The following is a 12,070-nucleotide window of genomic DNA, read 5'->3' as shown; positions in this document are numbered from 1 at the left end:
AAAACATGAGTAGTTTACAATCACAACAAAGAAACATGCTAGCAAAAAACTGAGAGCTGAATTTAGGGTTGATTTGAGGGTTAGGTTGGGGTGAGGGCTGAAGTTAGGGATGATTTGAGGTTTAGATTAAGGTTGGGTTAGAGCTGAATTTAGTGTTGATTTGAGGTTTAGGTTGGGGTGAGGGCTGAAGTTAGGGATGATTTGAGGTTTAGGTTAAGGTTGGGGTTAGAGCTAAATATAGGGTTGATTTGAGGTTTAGATTAAGATTGGGGTTAGAGCTGAATTAGGGTTGATTTGGAGGTTAGGTTTAGGTTGGGGTTAGAGCTAAATTTAGGGTTGATTTGAGGTTTAGGTTGGGGTTAGAGCTGAATTTAGGGATTATTTGAGGTTTAGGTTTAGGTTGGGGTTAGGTCTGAATTTAGGGTTGATTTATGGTTTAGATTAAGGTTGGGTTAGGTCTGAATTTAGGGTTGATTTGAGGTTTAGGTTAAGTTTGGGGTTAGAGCTAAATTTAGGGTGATTTGAGGTTTAGGTTTTGGTTGGGGTTAGAGCTGAATTAGGGTTGATTTGAGGTTTAGGTTTTGGTTGGGGTTAGAGCTGAATTAGGGTTGATTTGGGGGTTAGGTTTAGGTTGGGGTTAGGGCTGAATTTAGGGATGATTTGAGGTTTAGGTTAAGGTTGGGGTTAGAGCTGAATTTAGGGTTGATTTGAGGTTTAGGATTAGGTTGGGGTTAGGGCTCAATTTAGGGTTGATTTAAGGTTTAGGTTTAGGTTGGGGTTAGGGCTCAATTTAGGGTTGATTTGAGGTTTAGGTTGGGGTTAGAGCTGAATTTAGGGTTGATTTGAGGTTTAGATTAAGGTTGGGGTAAGAGCTGAATTTAGGGTTGATTTGAGGTTTAGGTTAAGGTTGGGGTTAGGGCTGAATTTAGGGTTGATTTGAGGTTTAGATTAAGGTTGGGTTAGAGCTGAATTAGGGTTGATTTGGGGGTTAGGTTTAGGTTGGGTTAGGTCTGAATTTAGGGTTGATTTGAGGTTTAGGTTTAGGTTGGGGTTAGGGCTGAATTTAGGGATTATTTGAGGTTTAGGTTTAGGTTGGGGTTAGGTCTGAATTTAGGGTTGATTTAGGGTTTAGATTAAGGTTGGGTTAGGTCTGAATTTAGGGTTGATTTGAGGTTTAGGTTAAGTTTGGGATTAGAGCTGAATTTAGGGTTGATTTGAGGTTTAGGTTGGGAATAGATCTGAATTTAGGGTTGATTTGAGGTTTAGGTTGGGGTTAGAGCTGAATTAGGGTTGATTTGGGGGTTAGGTTGGGGTTAGGGCTGAATTTAGGGTTGATTTGAGGTTTAGGTTTACGTTGGGGTTACAGCTAAATTTAGGGTTGATTTGAGGTTTAGGTTTAGGTTGGGGTTAGGGCTGAATTTAGGGTTGATTTGAGGTTTAGGTTTAGGTTGGGGTTAGAGCTGAATTTAGGGATGATTTGAGGTTTAGGTTAAGGTTGTGGTTAGAGCTGAATTTAGGGATGATTTGAGGTTTAGATTAAGGTTGGGGTTAGAGCTAACTTTAGGTTTCATTTGAGGGTTAGGTTAAGGTTGTGGTTAGGGCTGAATTTAGGGTTGATTTGAGGTTTAGATTAAGGTTGGGGTTAGAGCCAAATTAGGGTTGATTTGGGGGTTAGGTTTAGGTTGGGGTTAGAGCTAAATTTAGGGTTGATTTGAGGTTTAAGTTTAGGTTGGGGTTAGGGCTCAATTTAGGGTTGATTTGAGGTTTATGTTTAGGTTGGGGTTAGGTCTGAATTTAGGGTTTATTTGAGGTTTATATTAAGGTTGGGTTAGGTCTGAATTTAGGGTTGATTTGAGGTTTAGGTTAAGTTTGGGGTTAGAGCTGAATTTAGGGTTGATTTGAGGTTTAGGTTTAGGTTGGGGTTAGGTCTGAATTTAGGGTTGATTTGAGGTTTAGGTTGGGGTTAGGGCTGAATTTAGGGTTGATTTGAGGTTTAGGTTTAGGTTGGGGTTAGAGCTACATTTAGGGTTGATTTGAGGTTTAAGTTTAGGTTGGGGTTAGAGCTGAATGTAGGGTTGATTTGAGGTTTAGGTTTAGGTTGGGGTTAGAGATGAATTTAGGGTTAATTTGAGATTTAGGTTGGGGTTAGGGTTAGAGCTGAATTTAGGGTTGATTTGAGGTTTAGGTTAAGTTTGGGGTTAGAGCTGAATTTAGGGATGATTTGAGGTTTAGGTTAAGTTTGGGGTTAGAGCTAAATTTAGGGTTGATTTGAGGTTTAAGTTTAGGTTGGGGTTAGAGCTAAATGTAGGGTTGATTTGAGGTTTAGGTTTAGGTTGGGGTTAGAGATGAATTTAGGGTTAATTTGAGATTTAGGTTGGGGTTAGGGTTAGAGCTGAATTTAGGGTTGATTTGAGGTTTAGGTTAAGTTTGGGGTTAGAGCTGAATTTAGGGATGATTTGAGGTTTAGGTTAAGGTTGTGGTTAGAGCTGAATTTAGGGTTGATTTAAGGTTTAGGTTAAGGTTGGGTTAGGGCTGAATTTAGGGTTGATTTGAGGTTTAGGTTTTGGGTGGGGTTAGTCCTGAATTTATGGTTGATTTGAGGTTTAGGTTAGATGTTGGGTTATATTCAACAGACAATCATTTACATTGAACTTAGAGTCCAGTTGCATTGTTGAATGTCAGGTGAGCACCTTTGAGGCAGCTATAATGGACCATCCAGACCATCCGGGCCATAGGCTGTTAAATTGTAAGCCATGCTGGATAAGGCCAGCAGTTTGACCCCTTTAAAAGCCTATGGCCCGCCAGCCAAAAGCGTTATTACAGAAGTCTATTACTAAAGAATAGCCCCACCGGTTTGTACAGAAGTCCCTGTAGTAATTGCGTAATACACCTTAGTGTGTAATAAGCCTTGTTAAGGGGTGTTAAGGGGTTACATTTACAAATTTATATCTAACTCTGAGCTGAGTTCCTGCTCAGCTGTGAAACTGCATTCCAGTGAGTCAAAGCTACTCAACAGCGGGGCATTTTGGAGGACATGGTAATGTATACTGTAAATCATATTTCCTGCAGCTCCTGTAGGAGGACAATAGAGAAGGGCTAAGCAAATAAGCTCCGTCAGACCTTTATAGTTCACAGTTATGTCGTTACTGAACATAAGTTCAGAAAGGCCATTTCTGCTTAATGTCCCAGCATGACTGCACAAACAGAGAACCCCTCTTCAAACAGGAACACACACACACACACACACACACACACACACACACTCCTCTGTCCATCTGACCACTCAGACACAAGTGGATGCTCATTAGGAACAGCCCGTACAGACATATTGTGGAGAGGAAGCCAGCGACCTTATGTGCATGTATGTGTAAGTGTGGATGTGTGTGTGGTCCTTTCCCATCTTCCACACTGCCAATTAAATTCTACACCATCCCACCAAGGGAAAGATGTAAATAGAGAATAATTTGGAGTGTACTCTTAAGAGCTGCCCCTTCTGTTTTTTCCTATACACTTCCCGCTCATCTTGATCCGTGGACTATAACCTCGCTGGAGATTTCTTCCGAAAGCAGTCCTGTTTTCAGTTTAAAGAGTCACAAAGACCCATAAAATCCTTTTATTTGTTTAGATTCCTTCTTTTGTTTAATCGCTGCAGAAGGCAATGCAGATTGCCTGTAATCCCCGTGCTGGAAGCTGGAGGGCTTGGGTCGTCTTCTGGAAGCTGCGCTCTCTGGGTTTGCTTTGCCTGTTATTCTTGAACAAGTCCTCCCTCAGCTCTGTCCAAAGAAAGCAGTTTATCTGAGGCGCTCCAGCAGTACATTCTGCCAGCCAACAGAAAGTATGTTTGTACTTCGCTTGTACTTCACAGGGGAAGAGACTGAAGGCAGGGAATAAGGCGGAGTAGCAGTAAATACAGCAGCATCTATCAGCTACAGACATCTTTACGGTCTAATAAAGGAGCTGAATGATGGCAACCCCTTCAAAACAATGTGGAGTGGAAGAGACATTAGAAATAAATACGCTGCTTACCATCAAATGAAATATGTCCAGTATCACATATTGTACAGCAATAACAACAAAAACAAATAATAACAATACTAATCATAGCTGTTATGTGTGTATAATATGTTTTAATAATAATAATAATAATAATAATAATAATAATAATAATAATAATTTAGAACAGTTACATTATAATATAATTAATTATAGTCATATCATCTAAAAATATTTTACAACAATATTATTAATAATAGCATTATAACTTATTATATATACTTGTTATATTTTTTCATGTAAAACAAACATATTTACATATTTTAAATTTTATGTAATTTTGTATTATATATTTCAAATAAATCTAAAAAATAAGAACTATAAAATCATAGATGCTAAAAAATAATAAATAAATAACCATAATATTTCTAATAATAAAAAGAAGAAGAATATAATAATAACAACAATATAAAATAATAACAATATTTCTTCTACTACTACTAATAATAATAATTCTTGTTTTATAGTAGTAGAAATTATATAATAATAATAATAATAATAATAATAATAATAATAATAAATGTCTACCTTCTAGATTAGCAGGTGTAATCCTCAACCATAATCGGTACTCACTTCCTCAGTGAAAGTATCTTCTCCTCTGCTCAGATTTCCCTGTTTCGCCCCATTTCTGATAGATGGATGGTCCAGTGACAGGTCCACTAATGATCTAACAATGTTGAAATTGGTGGTCTCACGCACGTTCACTCTGTGATGGAGGTAGGATGCATCGCTGTGTGTATAAGTGTATGTGTGTGTCAGTGTGTCCCTTAGTGTGTGTATGCTAATTTAAATGCGCTACATTAATTACAGCCAAACCAGCCCTCTTTTTCTGAATGTAGGCGGGCATAAGGGGCAGGGGGGTATTCAGAGGTGGGCATTGTCATGCAAATGAGATCTTGTCTCTTGTATCCACCAGATTCGCTGAATTATTTCTGTGTATCTCTAATGTACTCATCAAAGTCACCCCGACTGAATATGCAGAGGTGACATTGTTATCCACTCACAGTTGTTTTTTGATATGTTCATGTACTGAATGTTAAATTAGCATAGCATTTATATGGTTAGATCAAGCTGTGCCAGTACAAACCACAGCAAGGTACACTGCAATTACTGTCCAACCCTTAGGTTCTGATCTCAGCGCATGTTGGAAGCAGACCTATCTATGGAACCTTGTTTTGGCTGCTGTATGCAGTGCAACACTTTAATCACAGTGCAGTGAGCATGTTCTCCTAAATTATATTGCACTGCATGTCTTGACAGGCCATGTCTTAGGTGCATGGACCACTGCAGCACCCAAGGGGTAAACTGGCGTACTCATCCACACCGCAACATAGCCATTCAATTAGCTTCAGCAATAGCAAAAATACACTCATCAGAATGGGGCACACATGTCATTGTTGGTGCCAGAAGGGCTGGTTTGAATATTTCTAGAATTTACCAAAACCTCTATTTAGACTAAAGCAGCTTAACCCCACCTACTGCCGCTGTTCTTAGACCTGTGTGACAAGTTATAAGGAGTGTTTCAGGATTATCTGAAATGCGGATGTGCAGTCTGGAGTGTGTTAGCTTGCTAAGAGTAGCCTCCCTCCACATACCTCAAGCGCCTGTCAACCGCCACCACTGTCCCTTGAGCGTGGCAGATGTGCTTTGATTAACCGTGTGGGGTTTTTTAATTGGACTCACATAAAAAGGCCTACCCACTCCAGTGCTATTGTTTTGCAGGCCAGCCATTCATATGTAATGCCAGGAGAGGGGAACTGAGCATCTGTGCTTTTGAATGAGAGCGGCCCACAATGAGTTTAACCAAAGAGCCTGACTCAGCTCCAGTAATTATGAATATGATCAGTTGTGAAGCATGACTACACAGGTTGAGAAGGCTGAAAGCTATGCTTTAGCCAACAATCAAATTGTGTAGTCAATACACAAAACATGTTGGATTTTGGCAGCTTGCTTTCCACTGGATCTACAATCATGCCACTGTAGAAAATCATGACTATCCATTGAACTGTAATCAGAACTGGCAGTTAGTGGTCTCTTCCAATTGTATTCAGTCAATTAAGGACTGTGAATTAGCAGCAGTTTAAAAAGATGGAGAAGCACATGCCAGTAATTAGAATCCCAGCATTGGTAGCATTGTGTAGGAGGGGAAGTCCCAACTAGTGGGTGGAAATTGGGAATTTTGAGGGAGGGAAGTGAATAGCATTGATTACCTCAGTAAAATGGAGCCTGTTGAGGGGTGAGGTATACATAATACTCGTATGCAATGGTCAGTACCTACCAAAAAAGGATAACATGCACCAAGAAGGATAACGAATGAACCAGTAACAGGGTCACCCAAGGCTGAGTTGGTCATTCTTGGAGGCCCCACCTCACAAATTACAGGACGTACAATATCTGATGCTAATGTCTTGGTACCAGATACCACAGAACATCTTCAGTGGTCCAACCATGACCTTACTACATTTTCATTTTGACCACCTCACTTATCACTTCTTACAGTGCAGAGATTTATGGTTTACTGCTGCTCCCTGCATTTCCCCCATATCAGACTCAAGTGAATGCACGTAGGCCAAGCCTTACTGACCTGACCTAAAGAGAGCATATATCTACTGGCTGATTGTGCCGCTCGACTGAGGAGCCAAAGCAAACACACGGCAGGACCACAGGCATTCCCCTGCCCATTGTGAATGACCCAAACGGGATTTCGAACACCTCCCTCAACAGCAGTCTCAGTCACAAAAAGGAAACGGCTTCCTAAAAAAGCCACATCAGGACTTTTCACACAAAAACAAGACAATCCTCACAATATGAACACGGACATTTAGCCAATCAGAGCAGAGCTTATCTCCACACACTATATGTCCAAATGTTTGTGGACAACCTTTCTAATGGATGCATTCAGATACTTTAATGGGTTCACCCATTGCTGACACAGATGTGCACATGCACACATACACTGTTTCTAGTCACTGTAGACAAGTATTGCCAATTGAATAGGACTCTCTGGAGCAGATAAGCATAGCCTACCTATTGGCACTATGCCTAATGTCAGAAAAACTGTGTTCTCTGGAATGATGGATGGGGTTCTGCCCAGTGTTTTTGGGATGAGTTGGAAAGTTGAGGATAAGGTGAATCCAACATCCAACATCCTGGCCTTACCAACACTCTTGGTGGTGGATGCAATCCCTGAACACTAGAGACAGTTACTCTAAAAAAAGCAGGTTCAACTTTTTAATACCCTTGATTTAGGAAGAAACGAATTATGAACAGTGAATGAACCGTTGTCCCAATACTTTTGTCCATATAGTGTATTTCAGTCTAAGGCACAGTAACAAAGGATGAATCCAACAGAGAATGAAAAAAGTAGATTATGGGCCTTTTAATGGATTATATGAAAGATAAAGAGCAAAAAGCTGCAGCTGTCTCCAGACCCAGTCTAGGAACTCTTCTGGGACCATAACAAGCCCAATGAAAAATGTATGCGTGAATTTGACTGAATGAATTAATTCCTCACCACATCTGTTTGATTAGGAACACTTTTACAATAAACTTGTCTGTTTTAAAACTGCTCTCATTATGCTGTAAAAAATTAATTAAAGCTTAATTTGCATCTGTTTTACTTCTGATTTGCATTAATCAAACTTGACCAAATGTGAAATATTTCCCCATTGAGAAATGGCTTTAGTTTCATGGCTAATTATATCTGAAGAAAGTTTATGCAAGGCAAAGGGACTAATTAGGCATAATTAAGTGTACTGGAATATCCATGTTTGCGTTTTAAAACACAGTGAGCTCACAGCCGTCAGTGTTTTTAATGGGAAAACACTGTGAGAGGAAAAAGAGCAGCTAAAAGCTTTATCTCTTCACTGCTTGACAACTTTTGTATCAACATAGAAGCTACTTGCAGCTGGAGTGAGTTCTGACCAAGCCTGATAAGGCAGATCATTGTTTCCTATCATACCCAGGGGGCCAAGATAAAGCAGCGATAAGGCTTTGTAGAAAGTTTGGCGGCTTTCCCTTGGGTAAGCGAGAAAGAGAGGACTTCCTTTGCTTTACTAAAGAGAGAGAAAGTGCAGACATTTGAAGCTAAAGAGGAAAACATGTAGCACACTTTAAAGATCTTATTCAACTCCCACACCTAAATAAAGGCTATGGATTGCCAGCGGGCCTCAAGTGTTATTACAAACCTTTATATTCCAGAGAATAGCCCCACCAGTTTCTACAGAAATCCCTTAGTGCTGCGTTAAGAGCTTAAAGAGCCTACATCATGGAAAATCAAATTTCCTTCACTTTTTAAAGTCATATGGTAACTTCCAACAACCTTTTTACTCCCTAATCCATAAATACATGCCTTAGACCAGCCTGTTTTTAATTCGCTGTTTCTTTATTACAGACCTATTCAGCCTACCACCATTTAGCCCCGTCCGTGTATATTACAGTTCTCAAGAGCGTTATAGCTCGGAGTGTGGTTGGTGTGGCGCAACAGATAACACCACTACCTGCCAGTGAGCTACCACACCATGTGGGAGACTAGGGTTCAATTCCCGGTCTGGGTGACTATGCTGCGCTACATCAATAAGAGTCATTGGGCAAGACTCCTAACACTACATTGGCCCACCTCTGTAATACCAGTAACCTTGTAAGTCGCTCTGGATAAGAGCATCAGCTAAGTGCCATAAGTGTAAATGTACTTTGTGAATGAGACACAATGCAGGACAGCCAATCAGAAAAGAGCATGTTTATCTTATATCAGTCCTAAAATAACACACACAAACATCAAGGAAACTTCAGGAAAAAAATGTGGGAGGCCTGTGGAAAATCTAGTCAATGTCAATCATCTGATATAGGGGGGAAATTTGTGAGCCCACTTATCCTTTAAGTCCACTAGAACCTGTTGTGGGCTTGTGATTAGTTAAATGGGAAAAGTAAAAAAAAAAAAAGAATTGAGCCATTTAGTTTTTATATAGTTTTAAACATTTGTGTAAATGTGGATGGGCTGATCACATGACAATAACACTTTAAAGCCTTTAATCAATACGATTACTATCATTCTGTTGATTTCATATTCAAACGTGTGTAGTTACAGAAATTGCTTCAGTTCCCATTTCAAACTGCTGGCTCCTTTGAGCACATTAACCATATCGGCTTTTTACTGGATTTACTGAAGTTTGTTCTCTTTTTTGTAAAGCGCCTATTTTATTTTTAAATATTTCAAATCTTATTTCAATTTATTTTAAAGCTATGCCACAGATTAAGCATTTATCAGTGTTATATTACATATCTATTCCTATATTAATGCAGTTTAATCATAGTTAAATGCTCTAAAAAATTGAAAATGAAGCCCCTGAGAAAAGCTGCCCCAGAGGAAACAAATACTGAACTTAAGATCTCCTCTTAGTATCGTTATTTCTCCTAGGCATGGTTAAAAGTCCTGTGAGATCCTGGGGCAGGCCACTCAGAACTGAGAGGGTGGGTCTGATTGCTGAATAATTGGCAGTGGATGTTTTTAGCATGTTTTAACAAAGTGGTGACTCCTCGTGGTTCCAGATTATGTCTTCACTGGATCTGACTGATGTTAAACTAGCCAATAGAGTTCAAATCTATACAAATATTATTGCAGTTTAATTGCAGTTAAATGCTCTAAAAAATTGTGAAGCCCCTGAGAAAAACTGCCCCAGAGGAAACAAATCCTGAAGTTAAGATCTCCACTTAGTCTCGTTTTTTCTCCTAGGCATGGTTAAAAGTCCTGTTTGAGATCTTAAGCCATTTTCTCCTGTTTCTGAAATGAACCCTTGGGTTTTTTCTCTCTGATCAAAATGCTGTCTCAAAGGTGGCTTCATCTCTTTTTGCTCAGACTGATCTCACCTCAGTCTCAGCTGAATAAAACTCACATCAGACAGGTGTAAGATCTCTTTTTTTTATAAAGCTCTCTTCTTTACTCTGAGATCTTTCAGCAGTCAGAAGGAGATCAGAGCAGAGAGGAGGAGATCTCATGCTTTTCTCATTTGTTAGGCGCTGATGTGGATCTCCTCTTTTCTCCGTGGGCGTGTTTAGGTGAATGATTTTAGGAACCAGTATTAAACAATATTGAGATCTGCTTTATTTCCCTTAGACAAATATAAGAGCCTTTTCCTTTGGGGCAGGCTGCTCAGAACTGAGAGGGTGGGTCTAATTGCTGAATGATTGGCAGTGGATGTTTTTTTTAGCATGTTTTAACAAAGTGGTGACTCCTCATGGTTTCAGGTCATGTCCTCACTGGATCTGACTGATTTTAAACTAGTCACTAGAGTTTAAACGAGCACGGGAAGCTTAATCTGTTGATTTTGGTGGACTCTTTGGTGGGCTCTTTCCCTATATGCGATGATATTGAGCGTCCTGATAAATTAACCCTTAATCGTATTGAGAAAGGCGCACTGGGTGCTATTTGTGACTGAGTAGGATAACAGTAATGAAATCTGTGCTATTCATTTCAACAGTCTGTACAGTCCGTACACCATTAAGATCCTATCTGGGATCTTTCAGAGGTTTGCAATCAACAAAGGGCGGCTAAATGCTTTTACAAGGAGCCTGGGTGGCCTTTAAGGAAGGAAGTAGGAGATTGAAAGACATGAGACATGAAAAGATATCGCGGACAAAACAAGCACAAGAATGCTTTCAGTCTAATTACCAGTCCCATCAGCTTTTCAGCATGGTCTACAGTAATGAACAGCCTGAATCAAAGCAGGGCTTTTCTGATAAATGAACAAAGGCTGGGAACTCACCGGCCAATTCATTAGAAACCCCTACCTTACAGCTCCTGCTTGCTAGTAGACAGTTCAAGACCGCAGTCCATTGGCTGATGCACAATCTGTGTCATCTTTAGGCCTTCATCAGTGGAGTGATTCACTGCAGAGTCACTCTTGGGTAGATATTGTTCACTCCTAAAAATAAAGGTGCTAGAAAGGGTTCTTTGAGCGATGCCATAGAAGAACCACCTCTGGTGGTTGCGGGATGTGGTTGGTGTGGTGCTTTGGATAGCACCGCTACCTGCAAGTGAGCTACCACACCACGTAGGAGACTGGGGTTTGATTCCCGGTCAGGGTGACTGTACTGCACTACACCAATAAGAGTCCTTGGGCAAGACTCCTAACGTTGCATTGGCCCACCTCTGTAATACGAGTAACCATGTAAGTTGCTCTAGATGAGAGTGTCAGCTAAATACCATAAATGTAAATGTAAATTGATGTCAGTGTGAAGAACCTGTAAAGAGTATTAATGTAGAGTTTACCTCCCTATTCCCACCCACCCCTACTACCATGCATTGCTGCAGTCAGCCTCTATTGTCTACTTCTTGTAGGGAAAGGCTATACACTAGATGCTGGAAACATTGCTTTGAGAATTTGATTGCATTCAGTCACTGGAACATTCGGAAAATAAATGGGTAAATATTTAATATATATATTTACTTTTTACCATCTTAGATTATTTATATCTTAACTAAAACAATGAATTAGAGTGTTTCCATGCTTTACAGACGTAATGATGGCCAAGACTGAGCTCATATAGAATTTAGAAAAAAATATATTTATTTGCCAAGTGGCAAATCCAGGTTATTCCAAAGAATTCACTTATTTTTTATCCTTTAATAGCTAAACTATTCTGCTGGTGAAACTGAGAACTTGACTTTACCATCACCAGGAGTCATTACCATCACAACCAGTTTTGTGTCAGTAATGACGTGTTGAGGTCAAAGTATCAAAACATAATTTTTTGTGGTAAAATACATAGCATCACAATACATTTCATATTTCAGCTATTTACTTTGTAATAAAGTGTTTCTAAGCCCCCCTTATTGGGAACTCCCAATGCATTTTGGTCCACACTGAGCTGAGGTAATGAGCTCCAATGTCTACTATAAATTACGAGTGCACTGTGAGAGATTGTAGTTTCATGAAAACCACATTGTAATACCACTTGATGATTCAGACACTTAATAGTGCCGTAAAACGTACATAGGGAGCCATATTGGTCATAGCCA

The 12,070-nt window shown here is 39.7% G+C and overlaps 1 protein-coding gene across 1 annotated transcript in view; it reads right to left on the bottom strand.

Annotated features, from left to right (window-relative positions):
* LOC140546440 (atrial natriuretic peptide receptor 1) overlaps positions 1-12,070 on the bottom strand; it is a 52,093-nt gene that overhangs the window by 1,920 nt on the left and 38,103 nt on the right. The gene's annotated exons all lie outside the window — the stretch shown is intronic.

The sequence above is a fragment of the Salminus brasiliensis genome, chromosome 24 (genome assembly GCF_030463535.1).
Source record: "Salminus brasiliensis chromosome 24, fSalBra1.hap2, whole genome shotgun sequence".
In the NCBI taxonomy this organism is placed as follows: Eukaryota; Metazoa; Chordata; class Actinopteri; order Characiformes; family Bryconidae; genus Salminus; species Salminus brasiliensis.
The sequence above is the reverse complement of the archived record's forward strand: the minus strand, read 5'-3'. Positions and strand labels throughout refer to the sequence as shown.